The sequence below is a fragment of the Peromyscus eremicus genome, chromosome 6 (assembly GCF_949786415.1).
Source record: "Peromyscus eremicus chromosome 6, PerEre_H2_v1, whole genome shotgun sequence".
NCBI classification, from domain to species: domain Eukaryota; kingdom Metazoa; phylum Chordata; class Mammalia; order Rodentia; family Cricetidae; genus Peromyscus; species Peromyscus eremicus.
The window spans coordinates 120,397,008-120,411,960 of NC_081421.1; the positions used below are offsets into that span (position 1 = coordinate 120,397,008).

Sequence of the window (14,953 nt, forward strand, 5' to 3'; positions counted from 1 at the left end):
GCTATAGAGAGTATTAAGTACTATAGAAAATTAAGATATGTTACTTACTTTTATTATTAGACTTTTCCTAATTGAGAGAAATGTCAGCATGGAAGAATTTAATTTTAATTATAAGACATTTATGGATAGTATAACGTGCTGTACCATTTTTGAAGGGTGTGGCATAGATTCTATTTGGAGTTTCACAATCTCTTGAAATAAAGATGCTAAGAAAAGCCTTTAACTTGCCAGATACTGTGTAGATTCCTCAAAGAAAAAACGTGGTATCTAATTGTTGCTTTGGGGTATTCATTATAATAAATATGGAAATCTGTGCCTCCAATCAAAGATGAAAATTCGCCTACATTCACCCCATGATCACAAAGTACTCCCATACATTGTACTTCCATTATGGGTTCACTGCAAAAATCATGTTAATTGTTTATACTGACATATTACTTCTTGACTCTCTTCTCTATCCATTATTTCAAATTAAAAGCTAAACTTCAGACAGGGAAGCCATGTGTGTAAGAGGTAATGTAATTGAATGAGACAGACATTTATCTTATGTCCTCTGTGTAAGGAAACTTCTTGCTGTAGTGTTAGTAGGTGTGCATTAATGTGTAGCTCTACAGGTGTACCATGATGTCCATGAAGGAAGTAGCTTTGATCTGGTAACAAAAAGAAGTGGCGCTCACTGTTCATCTAGTTCATGCACATGGAGTCTAGATGATGTTGCCAAAGACTGACGTAGAGAATAATACAATGAGTCCCTAGGGTGCTCATCATGCTGGTCTGCTTGTCTCTCCCTTCATCACAGCAGATTCCATTAGTCTTTTCTCTCTCCCTTTCTCCTCTCGGAACAACCACCTTTCTAGAAACACAGCTATGTCATTCTCTACTATTCATTGTGACAGTAGGTGATCTAGAATTCTTCAAAGAGTAATAGTTAACAGTTTAATCAGTTCTTACAAGGATTGCTTTTAACAGCAAGGATACTTTATTAAATACAGAAAAGTATTTTAATAGTAAGTTGTTGCTAGCTTAAGGATATAGATTTAAAAGCTATTGCATTTGAATTGTGGCTTCATCATAGTTAGCTGTGTGACCTCAAGACTTATGCAGTCTCTCTGAACCACTGGTCTTCACTTGTAAGGTGGAAATAATAATAGGATAGTATTTTATGGCTTTCTGAGCTGTGTATAAATTAATAGATACAAAATTTCTTAATATAGCTAGGCACTTAAGAAATCCTCCATGTGTTGTCACTTTTTTATGGCTTTTAACTCTGTATGCTCTCTCCTGCTGAGGAAGAAGGAAAAAAAATGAGTGATCTGAAAGAGAAAGCTAGCCACTATGCACTTACATATACGAATGGTCAAATGCTATATTTAACAGTTCAAAGTTTTAGAATTTATTAATGTACATATTACGTATGTGCTCACACAATGATTCACTGCATGGTCTTTGTAGATTTCTAGGAGAATATACATTTTCCTGGACTGCTGTGGGATTAGAGTTGATAGAGTAACTGGTTTTGTTTGGTGTGATGAAGAATAGAACAGACATGATCTTGAACTTGAAAACTGACCAGGAATTTGTTAAGACTTGGAAATGAGCATTTTGAGATGAAAAAAAAAGAAAGGATATGTTAAAAATTTTAGGAATATAATATGCCTATGCTATAGAATGGTGTCACTAAGGTATTACATGTATTTTAATTTGAGTTCTTTGGTAATAGGACTGAGATGGATAATTGCATGTAGGGATTTGTTGAGAAGTACTGGTCTACTCTAGTGACCAGCCTAGCAAATAACCTAGCTGTCATCATAGAGCCTTTGTCCAGTGACTGATGGAGGCAGATACAGAGATCCACGGCCAGGCACCAGGCTGAGCTCCAGGAATCCAATTGATGAGAGAGAGGAGAGATACTGCAGATGAGGGACGTCGAGATCATGATGGGAGGATGTTCAGAGATGACTGGCCACACTAGTGGAAGCCCATGAACTGTGGACGGGTGGCTGTGGAGCCCCCATGGGACTGGACTTGGCCCTCTGGATATGGAAGACAGTTGTTTGGCTTGAACTGTTTGGGGAGCACCCAGGCAGGGGGATTATGATCTGCCCCTGGTCTATGGGCAGGCTTCTGCAACCTGGTGCCTGTGGTGTGATGCCTTCCAGAGCCTTGGTGCAGTGGTGAGGGGCTTGGACCTGCCTAGGCTCAGTGTGCTGGGCTCTGCTGACTCTCCATGGGAGACCTCGATTTGGGGGATGTGGGGATGTGGGGTGGCTTGGGAAAGAGGGCTGGGGGTGGAAGGAGGGAGGAGGGGGGAATCTGTGGATAGTATGTGGAGTGAGCAGAAAATTTCTTAATAAAGAAAAAAAAGAGAAGTACTTTTAGAAGAAACTCCTGTAAGCAAGTGAGAAAATAAGGAAAAGTAGTATTGAGAAGCAACAGAAACTGACCCACACAGCACATAAAATTACATCTTCATCCTCCATGATTCTTGTAAATGAGTTGTTCCTTGTGGATGTGTGAGGACCACATCTTTTGTTTTTACATCAACAAACTGAGGTGTGGGCTGTGTTTTGAAGGGGTAACTTTGGAGAGGTCATCTTCTACTGCCTATAACGGGCCTGTTGCTGTATTGCTTCTGTATGACTACTTTGATATACTGACATAGTATAAAAACATCTACAAACAAAACATAAGCAAATTGTACAGCCACATTCAGATGCAAGTTTGGTTACTAAAAGGCCAACCAATGTGGCATGGAGTAACTGTAACAGCTGGAGGGCTGAGTACTCAACCCTGGAGGAAGAATTTGGGCAGGGACACTGGAGTGCAACTCACTTTGTATGTCTCAGATTTATTTGTTCTTCTATGCATGCCTCACCTTCCTTTACTATCTGTTAGAACCATCCTTCATTTTATGTTTAATTGTCCAGAGGCGTATTCCACCAGTCTTCCAAAACTCATCATGGCAGCATGTAAAGAGCATCTTATTGAGCCCCATTAAGAGATCACATTTTCTGAGTCTGGGTTACCTCACTCAGGATGATTTTTTCTAGATCCATCCATTTGTCTGCAAACCTCATGATGTCATTGTTTTTCTCTGCTGAGTAGTATTCCATTGTGTATATGTACCACATTTTGTTTATCCATTCTTCAGTTGAAGGGCATCTAGGTTGTTTCCATGTTCTGGCTATTACAAACAACGCTGATATGAACATAGCTGAACAAGTGCTCTTGTGGTGTGGTTGAGCATTCCTTGGGTATATGCCCAAGAGTGGTATAGCTGGATCTTGGGGGAGATGGATTCCCAATTTTCTAAGAAAGCGCCATATTGATTTCCAAAGTGGTTGTACAAGCTTGCATTCCCACCAGCAGTGGAGGAGAGTTCCCCTAGCTCCATATCCTCTCCAGCATAAGGTGTCTTCAGTGTTTTTGATCTTAGCCATTCTGACAGGCATAAGGTGGTATCTCAGAGTTGTTTTGATTTGCATTTCCCTGATGATCAGGGATGACTGCTGGCAATGGTCGAGAGACAGTCCGAACTGACCTACTCTGGTGATGGGATGGCCAAACACCCTAATTGTCGTGCTAGAAACCTCATCCAACTACTGAGGGATCTGGATGCAGAGATCCATGACTAGGCCCCAGGTGGATCTCTGGGAGTCCAATTAGCGAGAATGAGGAGGGTTTATATGAGCGAGAATTGTTGAGACCAAGGTCGATAAAGCACAGAGACAAATAGCCAAACAAACGGAAACACATGAAATATGAACCAATGGCTGAGGGGTCACCAACTGGATCAGGCCCTCTGAGTGGGTGAGACAGTTGATTGGCCTGATCTGTTTGGGAGGCATCCAGGCAGTGGGACCGCGTCCTGTGCTCATTGCATGAGTTGGCTGTTTGAAACCTGGGGCCTATGCAGGGTCCCTTGGCTCGGCATGGGAGGAGGGGACTGGACCTACCTGGACTGAGTCCACCAGGTTGATCTCAGTCTGTGGGGAAAGCTTTGCCCTGGAGGAGATTGGAATGGGGGGCGGGCTGGGGGGAAGGTGAGGGGGGCGGGAGGGGGGAGAACAAGAGAATCTGTGGCTGATATGTAGAACTGAATTGTATTGCAAAATAAAAATTAAAAAAAAAAAGAGATCACATTTTAATGAAATAAAGACTTCTTTAGCCAAACTAACTATGAGTTAAAGGGATGAGTCATCATCCCTTTCTTGGTCTAGTGTCCTGGGGATCTAGCTCCATACAGACTTTTTTTCATATACCTGACAGCTTGGATTTGCAGCTTCTTTCTGGCTTCAGTCATCTATCAGGTTCAGAAAGTAACTAACCAAAGCTATGCTAGGATTTGATTTTAATTAACAGTCTGGTTCCCAGACCAATTACAGAGGGTTTACATTCAGTTTTGTTGTTTTATTATTAGAACATCTGCAAATTGTCATCTTATCATGGCATTATGCTAACATTCTCATTTAATCTTATGATAAAGCCATAAACTGCCTATTTGTGAAAACATTTCGACAAGTATGAGGAGTGTATCTACTGCATTGGATATGATTTGGACTTTGCAATGGATGTGTTTAATACCTTATGTAATCAACTTGAGATAATCATCAGTTCAGTCCTTAAATCAATCAAGGCTTGGGTCTTTACTGTCTACCAGTGGCTTTAAGACTCTCAGAGGGTATTAAGAGAATGGCTCCTTGTAGGTAGGAACAGTATCATCTGAGAGCTGCTGATTTGATTACTAAATGCAATAGGAGGGTCTTAGAAGCCAAGAGGCTATTGACTTAGTGGTTAATATCACTGAGTTAGGATAATAGGAACCCGAGCAATGATGTCAGAGTGCATTGTTGTGGCTTACTCCCTGTTCTTAATGTTTCTTTTTTAAGTCATTGAAGACTTGAAAAGATGATTTTGGTCTATCTTCTTACCATCTATCATTCTTCTCAATAGACAATGAGTAACATCTGATTAGGGATCAGAAAGGAAGACTAGACCTTTACTTTCTTTTTTTCTCCCATGAATGAGCTGGCTGGAGGGGACATGTGTCTATCTTGATGTTCATTGTGGTAGATCAACATTCTTACTGCCCAAAGTAGGTAAATCAATACCACTTGGAAGTTTCTTTTGAGGAACTCCATGTGTCTATATTGTAGTAATCTTCTAAGATAAAACATACATCCAGAAAAGTACATAATGTATAAGAAGTATGCTGAGTTATTAGAATACACTTAACTGTCACCATATCAAGAAATACAACATTGCTGGAACCTACTTAGAGATTCATTGTCCTTTCCAAATACCAGCTCCATTCCAACTGCAATAGCTCAAGCTGGTTAATATAGGTCTATGAAGCTGTTCCTTTACTATCTTACTTCTGTTACTCAATGATGATTCATGCTTCTTCATTATTGAATAAAATTGTAGTTTATTTTCATTCTTCTAACATATTTCACAATATGCATGTTAAATTTTCCAGTATAGTCCATTTTGTTCTTTGGCTATCTCTTTTCAATATGTCTGGGAAGCCAGCCAAACTGTCCAACACCAACCATCAACCCCTGAATTATTTTGGACTCTTACTCTTTCACATGAAGTAGATGACCAGAATCATTGTTTACAGATCTACACACTGTGAAGATTTCCTCTCATTATTTTTTAAGCCCATACCTAAGTGAGGTTGCAATTTAGCTGTCACTCTTGTTTACACTGCACCTACAACCCAAGCCAATAAATCTGCATTAATTATGGTTCTTCGTTTCCATCATATTCTTCAACTCCATCCAATACCTCACCAGAAGCACGTTTGGCTTTCAAATCCTTGACAATATGCTCTTTATGAAAATAGCTGTACATTGCTAAGACAATAGTCATTTCTCTATAATACACTCTTTTTTTCCTGAGTCCTGCCTGGAATCATATCTAATGTTCATATTTAACCAACAATCTCTGCAAAAGTTTGTTTTTCTCAACTTTTTCAAAACTCTTCCAGCATCTACCCTTACTCTGTTCCAAAGCCGCATTACATTTTTAGCAACTGCTAGAGTGTATGTTTCTGTCTTGTAGTTGTCTTCATTTGTACTTTTTTATACATTATGTTCTTTGACAATTTCATAAATGTATATAACTTTGTTTTTGTCCTAGTATCTTTCTAAATCAATGGTTCATGGACCCTTTGGGAGTCACCTATCAGATATACTACATATTAGATATCTGCATTCCTATTCATAACAGTAGCAAAATTACAGCTATGCCATAGGAACAAAATAATTTTATGGTTGGGGGTCACCACAACATGAAAAACTGTATTAAAGGGTCAATGAATTAGGAATGTTGAGAACCACTGTTCTAAGGGTATTAGTTGTAATAGAAAAGGGGCAAACTCTACCTTGTTTTACCTTAATTGCCTTTGTGAACCCTCTCTCCATCTTTAGGACCTCACCATAGGAATTTTAAGTGGAACGTAACTCAGCCCATTACATGATGCATGACCCAAGATGACAGTTTTTCTGTCTCCATCTGTTCATTACTAGAGTGTGCAATTTGGTAGTCAGTTGAGAGTGTTTACTTTCTTTTCCCAAAGTCCACAAAGACCTTAGTTGTCAATTTAACATTCTTTGGAGTTCAACTAGTCTATCAAGACTTGCATATGATTGAATATGAAGGGTATAGGAGAGAAGGGTATTCGGGAAGGAGCATTAACACTGAAGGTCATTTGAAAATCCATATACAAACCTACTTCTGCAGTAGCTTACACACACACACACACACACACACCATGGACGTTCATGATACTTAAGGGTACTCTCTGTACTACTGAAGTTGAAAGGCTATCATAAACATCTCCCAGCTACAAACCCTGCAACCTACAACAGGGACCTGCCTGCAAGATACGCTGGTATACTAATAGCACAAATGTCTGGGTGTGATCAAGCACTTTCTGATTGGATTTGAAGCCCACTCCATGAACTGGGATCCATACCTGATACTGCTAAAGTGACCAAGAACCTGAGACCAGATAGGTCACAGGTCTAGGAACAAATCTAGCACTATCATACTGCTAAAAGAACAAAGCAATAAAATGATTCCTAACAATATTCTGCTGTACCCACCAGTCAATGCCTTGCTCAAACCACACCAGAGAAGCTTATTCTTGCAGTAGACGGAAATTAATGCAGAGATTCACAACTCGGAAATGTGCAGAGTTAGAGACTTCTGAATATTTAGACTTAAATGGGATGTGTTCATCAAACTCCTTCCCTTAAGGAATCTATGCAGAAGAGGAGGAGAAAAACTTGTGAGAGCTAGAGGTGATGGGTGACTCCAAGGAAACAGTGTCTTTCAGACATACTAGAACTAATGCACATTTGAACTCACAGGTACTGCCTCAGCATGTGCAAGACCTGTACCAGCAAAAGCTGGACAGGATCCCAACACTGAAAGGGAGATAAAAAGACGGGCTTCCACCCCTAACCATGAAGCTGTACACAGTTGATACACATCGACAAGAGAAAAATCAGTTCTCTCAATGGAGAGTCACTGGGTATATGAAGCAGGCTTTATGGCAGGCCTGGTGCCCATGGTTATTTGGTCAACACAAAATGAACTCCATGGTAGTATTGTGTATTTTTTTTTCATTTTGCTTTGTTTGGACATATTTTTTTGTCTTAATGGTCTTTTGCCTGTTTGTCTTGATTTTTATTTTTTTTTTGTTTTTTTTTTCCCTTGTTTGTTGTTTTGGAATTTAGAAGGAGAGAAAATGAGTAAAAAGTTGAGTGGGTAGGGAGGTGGGAAGGATATAGAGAAACTGGGGGAGGGGAAAATATGATGAATTTTTTTCAATTAAAATTAAGAATTTGAATATGATTTTCATCTTTCTCCTATACTCTCAGTTAACACATGTAAATAAAAAGCCCCTGGGGCATCACAACTGGCTTTTAATTACCAGTTAATGATCAAAATCCTTCAGTATTTGTTCTACATTTGTTTCCAAAGTCCAAGACAGGTGCATTCCCCAGTATTAATGCCCACCTCCCAATATCCTGCCAATGGAAGTTCTAATGTATGTTCAATGCTTGCACACAGGTGTTCACCACTAATGTTGAATCTCCATGGCCAACTGGGCAGGGAATGAGCTAGCCTCAGATTCCAACTTGTCAGCTGCTTTCTCAGGCTGCCTCTAACACAAGCTGTCCCACGCTGATTTTCCAGAAGCAGGTGCTGAGATGGGGCTCAAGATGTGATACCCTCAAGAAGGCTACAGCAGGTGTGGAGAGAGAAAAAAGCTGAAGTGAAAGAAAAACACAGGGAACTTTTGATCAGAAGCAAGTCTGTAAGGCTCAAAAACGGCCAAACTTTCAATATTCTGTATTATTCTGTAATCCTATGAATTGTTGCCCCTGAGCAGGTGTTTCCTTCCGGAAGGTGAAAGTATTGTGATAAATTAGACAACAGAAGGATGCTGGCTGGCAGTTGTCTATACAACTGGAAAGAAAGTCCTTTATTGAAGGAATATCTTGCAAGGAATGTACCCAAGTACAGCAATGGCACTAGTCTTCCAAGTGTGTCTCTAGAGTAGAGTTTCTGGACAATAGAATGTGTTCATTTTGCATTCGCTCATAATACCAAACTGATAAAGAGTGGTTATAAGGCTCTTGAAAGTGTTAGTGATTTTATTGCTATGTCAACTTTTGGAATAGTCTTTTGTTTTTGTCATTATCATGTAGCTATTTCCTAAGAATCAAGATATTTCATCCTGGAGACAGTCATGGAAAGAGCTAGGTGACCCAGCTTTCCTTTGTGCTGTTGCCAGTGCTGCTATGGGCTTAATGCAGAGATTTGTTACCCTGGAGGGGCAGCAGCGGCAGCAGGGGCAGCAAGCAAGAGAGCAAGAGAGGGTGTTTTTGCAGGAGTGAGCTTTTAAGGGGAAAGTAGGTAGTCTGTGCTAGGGTGAACTGGTAAATCCTGATTGGACAAAGTAACCAAATAATTACTTCTGACTGTTGGACCTTGGTGTTTTGTCTCAGGAATGAGTCAGTGGCCAAATAAGGGAATAGACCTTGGGAGCTAGAATAAGTAATTTAACAGTTTTTAGCAAGGGAGAGGAAAAGGAGTAAAAGGGCAAAACCTGTCCGCAATTGTTTGGGTGCTCAGGCCTGTGTTTGCCATGCTCAGGCCTTTTGAACCCCTTCAAAGACAAATGGTGATTTTTGTGTTACCTGATACTTTAGTTATTTTTTACATATATAAAATGGGTACATTTTGCTATTTTGTTCATAAAATCCTAGCAACATCATTGTGTGGCCCAACAATATCTGCTGAAAATACTTTGGTCTTTCTGTGGGCATCAGCTCCATGATTAGCATCATGTATGGTGTGAAGTAAGAGACAAGTCTGCTTTTCTGACAGCCTTTTAGCCAGAAGGACTGTAGATAATATCCCAATTATGATAATGAGCAAATTTCCATTCAGAAAAGGCTAGATCTTTCCATAGTAGCAAATAAGTCTCAATGGCCAAAACTCCACAAATTTCACATCATATTTATGTCCTTTGCCTTCTTTGAGTAAACTTTAGTCTTATGTCACAGCCTGCATCTGCAATCCTAACGTCTTAGTGACACTAAAAAGAGGAGAAAGCAAACACAAGTCTTGAACTTTCTGATTTCAAGTCATTCATTAATTCATTTTGCATTGGCCAAAGCTAGTATCTGGTGAGCAAATCAACCATTTATGTGTAGATTATTTTCACACAGAGAAGAAAACAAGATTTGGTATACATTACCACATATGTCACATTCCTGTATTGTCCAAGTGTGCTTGTCTAAGGCCAGCTACCTTCTTGTCCAGTTTTTTCCCAGTATCACTCTCTTGATCCCTGGAGCTTCATATATCTATCCAATCAGTATAGACTTCCTCATTCTTTGTTCTATCACATTGTCTTGCCCCCACTTTTTAAAAACCCATCGCTCTTGCATTTTCTTTTAAAATTATATTTTGAAAGTTGCAGTAAAGCCAAAACACTGACTTGAGCTGTAATTGGGATTTTATTGATCCAATGATCCCTAAAATCTTCCAAAAGGAATCTTCATTGTTCTTTTTGTCTAGAAAAAGAAAGGCAACATCTGCATAAATAAACACAGCATATTTCAGACATATGCATTGTATATTAGCAAGTAAACTAAACATTGTCCTGAGCTGGGGATTTATGATAAGTGTAGGGCTTGGGGATTAAGGTTTGTGAGGAAGTTGTAAGCACTTGTCAGATTTACTGTGAGTACAGAGTTGAATGTCAGAATATTGGGCTGTAACAAACATCACTGGTATGAACTGAGATCATTTTTGCTATTATCATAGTCAAATTCCAAACTCTTGGAGGTACCAAATCTAAAGTATGAAGTGATAAATGCAATGGATGTGATAAAAATAAAACAAACAAATAAATAAAGGGAAACATTATTCCAGTGATTGACAACAGAGGTATTCCTAGAGGAGCTAGGATGTGAGGACACTCCCTGATGAACGATCAATAACTTCGTAGAAAAGGCTTCAAGGCCCTGCACCCTGATCTGGACCTACCCCTATTTCTTTTTAAGTCATTCATGTAGCTTATTTGTGGAGTTTCATGTTGAAAACCCTAACCATTTTTATTGCAGAATTTGTTCTTACTTTAGGTGATAAATTCTAGGACAGGGAAAAGTGTGACAGCTACATTTATTGCAACAAGTACAAATTTATAAAGGACATATAATTAAAATTCTGTTTGCTGAATTTCAAATCACACATTCAGAGAAAACCTATTGTAACTTAATTGTGAACAGAAACAGAGGAGGAGTGGATAGGGGGCAGAGGAGAAGGGGGGAAGAACAGAAGGAGAGGAGGGAGGGGAAACTGCAGTTGGGATGCAAAATAAATGAAAAAAATTAATAAAAAGAGAAAAAATTTGCAGAGCTTTAAAAAATTTCTCTCATTTGTTTATTTTGTGCTATGGGAATTAATTATAAAACCTTTTGGTAACAGAACATTAAGGGCAAGCTTTCTAAATTTGTAAGTCAAAAAGTTTCAAGTTATGTTTCCCTAAGTAATTGTAATGAATATCTATGTCCAAATAATAAGCCACAACACTAAAACGATATGCTATTGTGTCAAAATAAATACAAAAGCCTATATATAGCCACTGCAAGCAACAATGAAATTTTAAAATTCTGGCGTATTTTAAATTCCTAACGTAATTTGAAACTATAATACAATATAAAACATTATAGCTTATTTTCATGTGTAAATCACTTTCTTTTTTATCTGTATAAAAGTCACCTTTTCAATTTCAATATCACCTCTGTATATGTCATTTTTTTAAAAATGTAGTATACTTTTGCATATTTAAATAATTATTTGCATATTTACCCCAAACTAATTTTAGAGAGAGGAAAAAAATCAGTTTTTGCACTGGCCATATTGCTAGAAAATTGGGATTTTAATTGACTCTGTGTTGAGATTGCTTCCTTTCAAGCAGAAGAGTTAAAAGGCCTCAACTCTTACCACAGTCTTTCTTATCTGATTTCAAACTATTTAGTTGGGAGAGTCTGTTCCTTATCAGTGTTTGACATTGGTCTGAATAGGAACTAGCAAAATACTACAGATAAATTAATATGTATGTGTCCTTATTAAGCAGCAACAAGGAGAGCAGAGCATATGGCCTAGTGCTCAATAGAATCATCTTTAGGGTAAAGCCCTACCTCTTTCAGAAGACACCAACTTTCCATAGCTCCTTAGCTAGGGGTGAGAGCTCAGGAACTCCTTCTACTCCGTGTTGGTTTGGTAGCTAGATGGAGAGTCAGTTTTCTTTACTGATGTGGCTTAATGCTCTAGTGGCTGGCCCACACTCAGAGGTGTGTGGACAGCACACAATGGAGAACATGAAGCTGTGGGGGTGGGTCAGAAGATGTTGAGATGGGTCAGAAGGTGGGGGAGTGGATCAGAAGCTGTGGGGGTGGGTCAGAAGCTGTGGGGGTGGGTCAAAAGGTGTGGGGGTGGGTCAAAAGGTGTAGGGGTGGGTCAGAAGATGTTGGGGTAGGTCAGAAGGTGTGGGGTTCGGTCAGAAGCTGTGGGGCTCGGTCAGAAGATAGAGGAGTGGATCAGAAGCTGCGGGGGTGGGTCATAAGGCATGGGGGTGGGTCATAAGATGTGGGGGTGGGTCATAAGGCATGGGGGTGGGTCATAAGGTGTGGGGGTGGGTCAGAAGGTATGGGGGTGGGTCAGAAGATGTTAGGGTGGGTCAGAAGCTGTGGGGATGGGTCAGAAGGTGTGGGGATGGGTCAGAAGATGGGGGAGTGGGTTAGAAGATGTGGAGGAGGGTCAGAAGGTGTGGGGGTGGGTCAGAAGGTGTGGGGGTGGGTCAGAAGATGTTGGGGTAGGTCAGAAGGTGTGGGGTTGGGTCAGAAGGTGTGGGGGTGTGTCAGAAGATGTTGAGGTGGGTCAGAAGTTGTAGGGGTGGGTCAGAAGGTGTGGGGGTGGGTCATAAGATGTTTGGGTGGGTCACAAGGTGTGGGGGTGGGTCACAAGGTATGGGGATGGGTCACAAGGTGTGGAGATGGGTCACAAGGTGAAAGGAGATTTGAGAAGACTTAAGAAAAGACTGAGGGGATGAATATTATCAAAATGCATTGTAGAAAATTTTGAAATAATTAAAATGTTTTTTAAAGTTATCATTTTCACATACTAACATGATCTGTTACTAGTAGTGCAGAATACAAGTAAGCTTATACATAGAGCCTCACAGGAAAGACCTATTAGGTTCAAGGACTCCTGAAGCAATCATATTTTGCTTGAACACATCTCATTTTTAAGGATTTCATTATTTTGGGGTTTGTTTTTGCCTTCTGTATTCTTTCCTGGTTATGATATTATTTATCTTTTAAAAACAAATTTCAGTACCAGCTGGTGACTTACCTATGCCCCTATGCTACCTATCTTCTTCACCCATTTTGGTTCTTTCCTATTCTGCTGTCAGATCTTTACTGTCCAGTTTTCCCCAGGCTAATTCTAGGACTATGTTTGTGCTTTTCTTTTGATTTCCATGTTCTTACCCTTGCTGGCCACATCTTCCTGATGTCTTACTAATGCAGTGTCTTGACTCTTACCCAGTGCTTCCTTGTGATACTTAAATCATGTAGCCACATGAGGAGGATGTAGCACTCAAATATTGGATCAAAACTAATTCTATATATGTCTGTGAAGTTATTTCTTTAGACGCCAGTAATATTTGTATCATTAGATGTATGGTAAAGCAGATCATCCTCTATTACATGGGTAGTCAACACCCAAACTGATTAAGTATTTATAGACAAAGACTTGCTGTCCCAGAAGATAAGGGGACTTGGTCAGCTGACTACTTTTAAACTCAAACTGGAAATCTTCTCTTAGTCACTATTTAGCTATATAACTTGGAGAGGTTGGACTTAATAAATCTTCCCATCTCCATGAGAAATCTTAAAATCAGTTCCTTAATGTCCTTGTTTACTGTAGGCTTTCCATGTCTGTGTGTTGTGTCTGCATGGATTTAACCATTTTGAGTTTTATAATACTTGGAGAGGGGAAAATATAAGACAATTAATTGTGTCTATAAGGAATTTTTACACACTCTTTTTGTTCCAAATACTCTTCAAACAACTATTTACATTGTATTTTTATTGTGAAAGACATTATAAGAAATTTAAAGATGGTTTAAACATGCACGGAAGAATATGTATAGGTAATATATAAATACTGCATCAATTTATATAAGAGACTCAAACATATATAGATTTTGATACCAAGGAGAATCAGAGAACCAATTCTCCCTGAATGCTGAGGGATAACTGTACTCCACCCTTTGGTCTTGTTTTCTGAAGAACCATTGCATATCCTGATCTGGCTTAGTATGATCCTCCGCTCTGAACTCAAAACTTCAGGGCTGAAAAGTTTATCATTTCAGGCCAGTGCTGTGAATGAGTTTCCCTTATTTAACAACTTCAGGTCTTTGGATAGCCCTGACAACTAGTTCATCACAAATAATAGAAACATCACCAGGCTTGGCAATTGGTCTGCACTCTCAATCAAGGGCAGTGATATACATAAATAACCTGTTCATTGCATGTGCCCCCATGAATTCCTGTCTCATTGCACGATGTTTATGAAGCAAGTAGCAGGACCTTCTAAAAAAGCCTAGAATATTCATTTTTTTTCACAAATAGCAAAATTACAGACAATATAATGATATAGACACCTCCCACCAGTTCCCTCCCACATCTGTACTTGTGGGCAACTTGCAGATTAAATTTTATACATGTTATCATAAGCAGTAGTTTGGCTATTGTTACTCCAGGTAGCTACCCACATTTAAAGGAAGTAAAACCTATGGTTACTCATGACCTCTTTTCTGTTTTGTCTCCATTAATGTGGTCTCATATCTTTCTGAATTTTCTACTTGAGTATTTTAAGAAGGGCAAATGTTCAAATGTTCAGAGTTAATGAACTCCAGGCTATCAAATGTTTTTAAAAAAAACTGAGGGAAAAGCCCAGAATATATTGAATTTACTGATTTTTATAGCATTATTTAACAAATAGTTTAACTAAAATATATGTAAATAAATATATATGTATCCATACATTTATATATATACACACACATACACACACACGCACACACATACACGCGCGCGTGTGTGTGTGTGTGTGTGTGTGTGTGTGTAAAGTGATTTTACAAAATTGTGAAAGAAATCGTGGTCATCACAACCTGTTAGTAGACCTTCTCCATCATCTACACACCCTCAAAATTCCTCATGTCCATTTGCAGGCCATGTGTCTACTCCAAACCCTGAATATTAAAAACACCATCTTTTTTATTTCTACTCTGATTTTCCCTGTCTACTCATTTCCTATAAATGAAATTGCACAAGGAACCTTTTGCATGTGGCTT

At 39.2% G+C, this 14,953-nt stretch overlaps 1 long non-coding RNA gene across 1 annotated transcript; it reads right to left on the reverse strand.

The window, feature by feature from the left end:
* Positions 1-10,024: 10,024 nt before the first annotated feature.
* LOC131912759 (uncharacterized) lies at positions 10,025-11,935 on the reverse strand. The gene is made up of 2 exons (XR_009379710.1): positions 11,733-11,935; positions 10,025-10,100 (listed from the first exon to the last, which is right to left on the reverse strand). It is a non-coding gene; the product is annotated as an uncharacterized LOC131912759 (long non-coding RNA).
* Between the last annotated feature and the right edge of the window lie 3,018 nt (positions 11,936-14,953).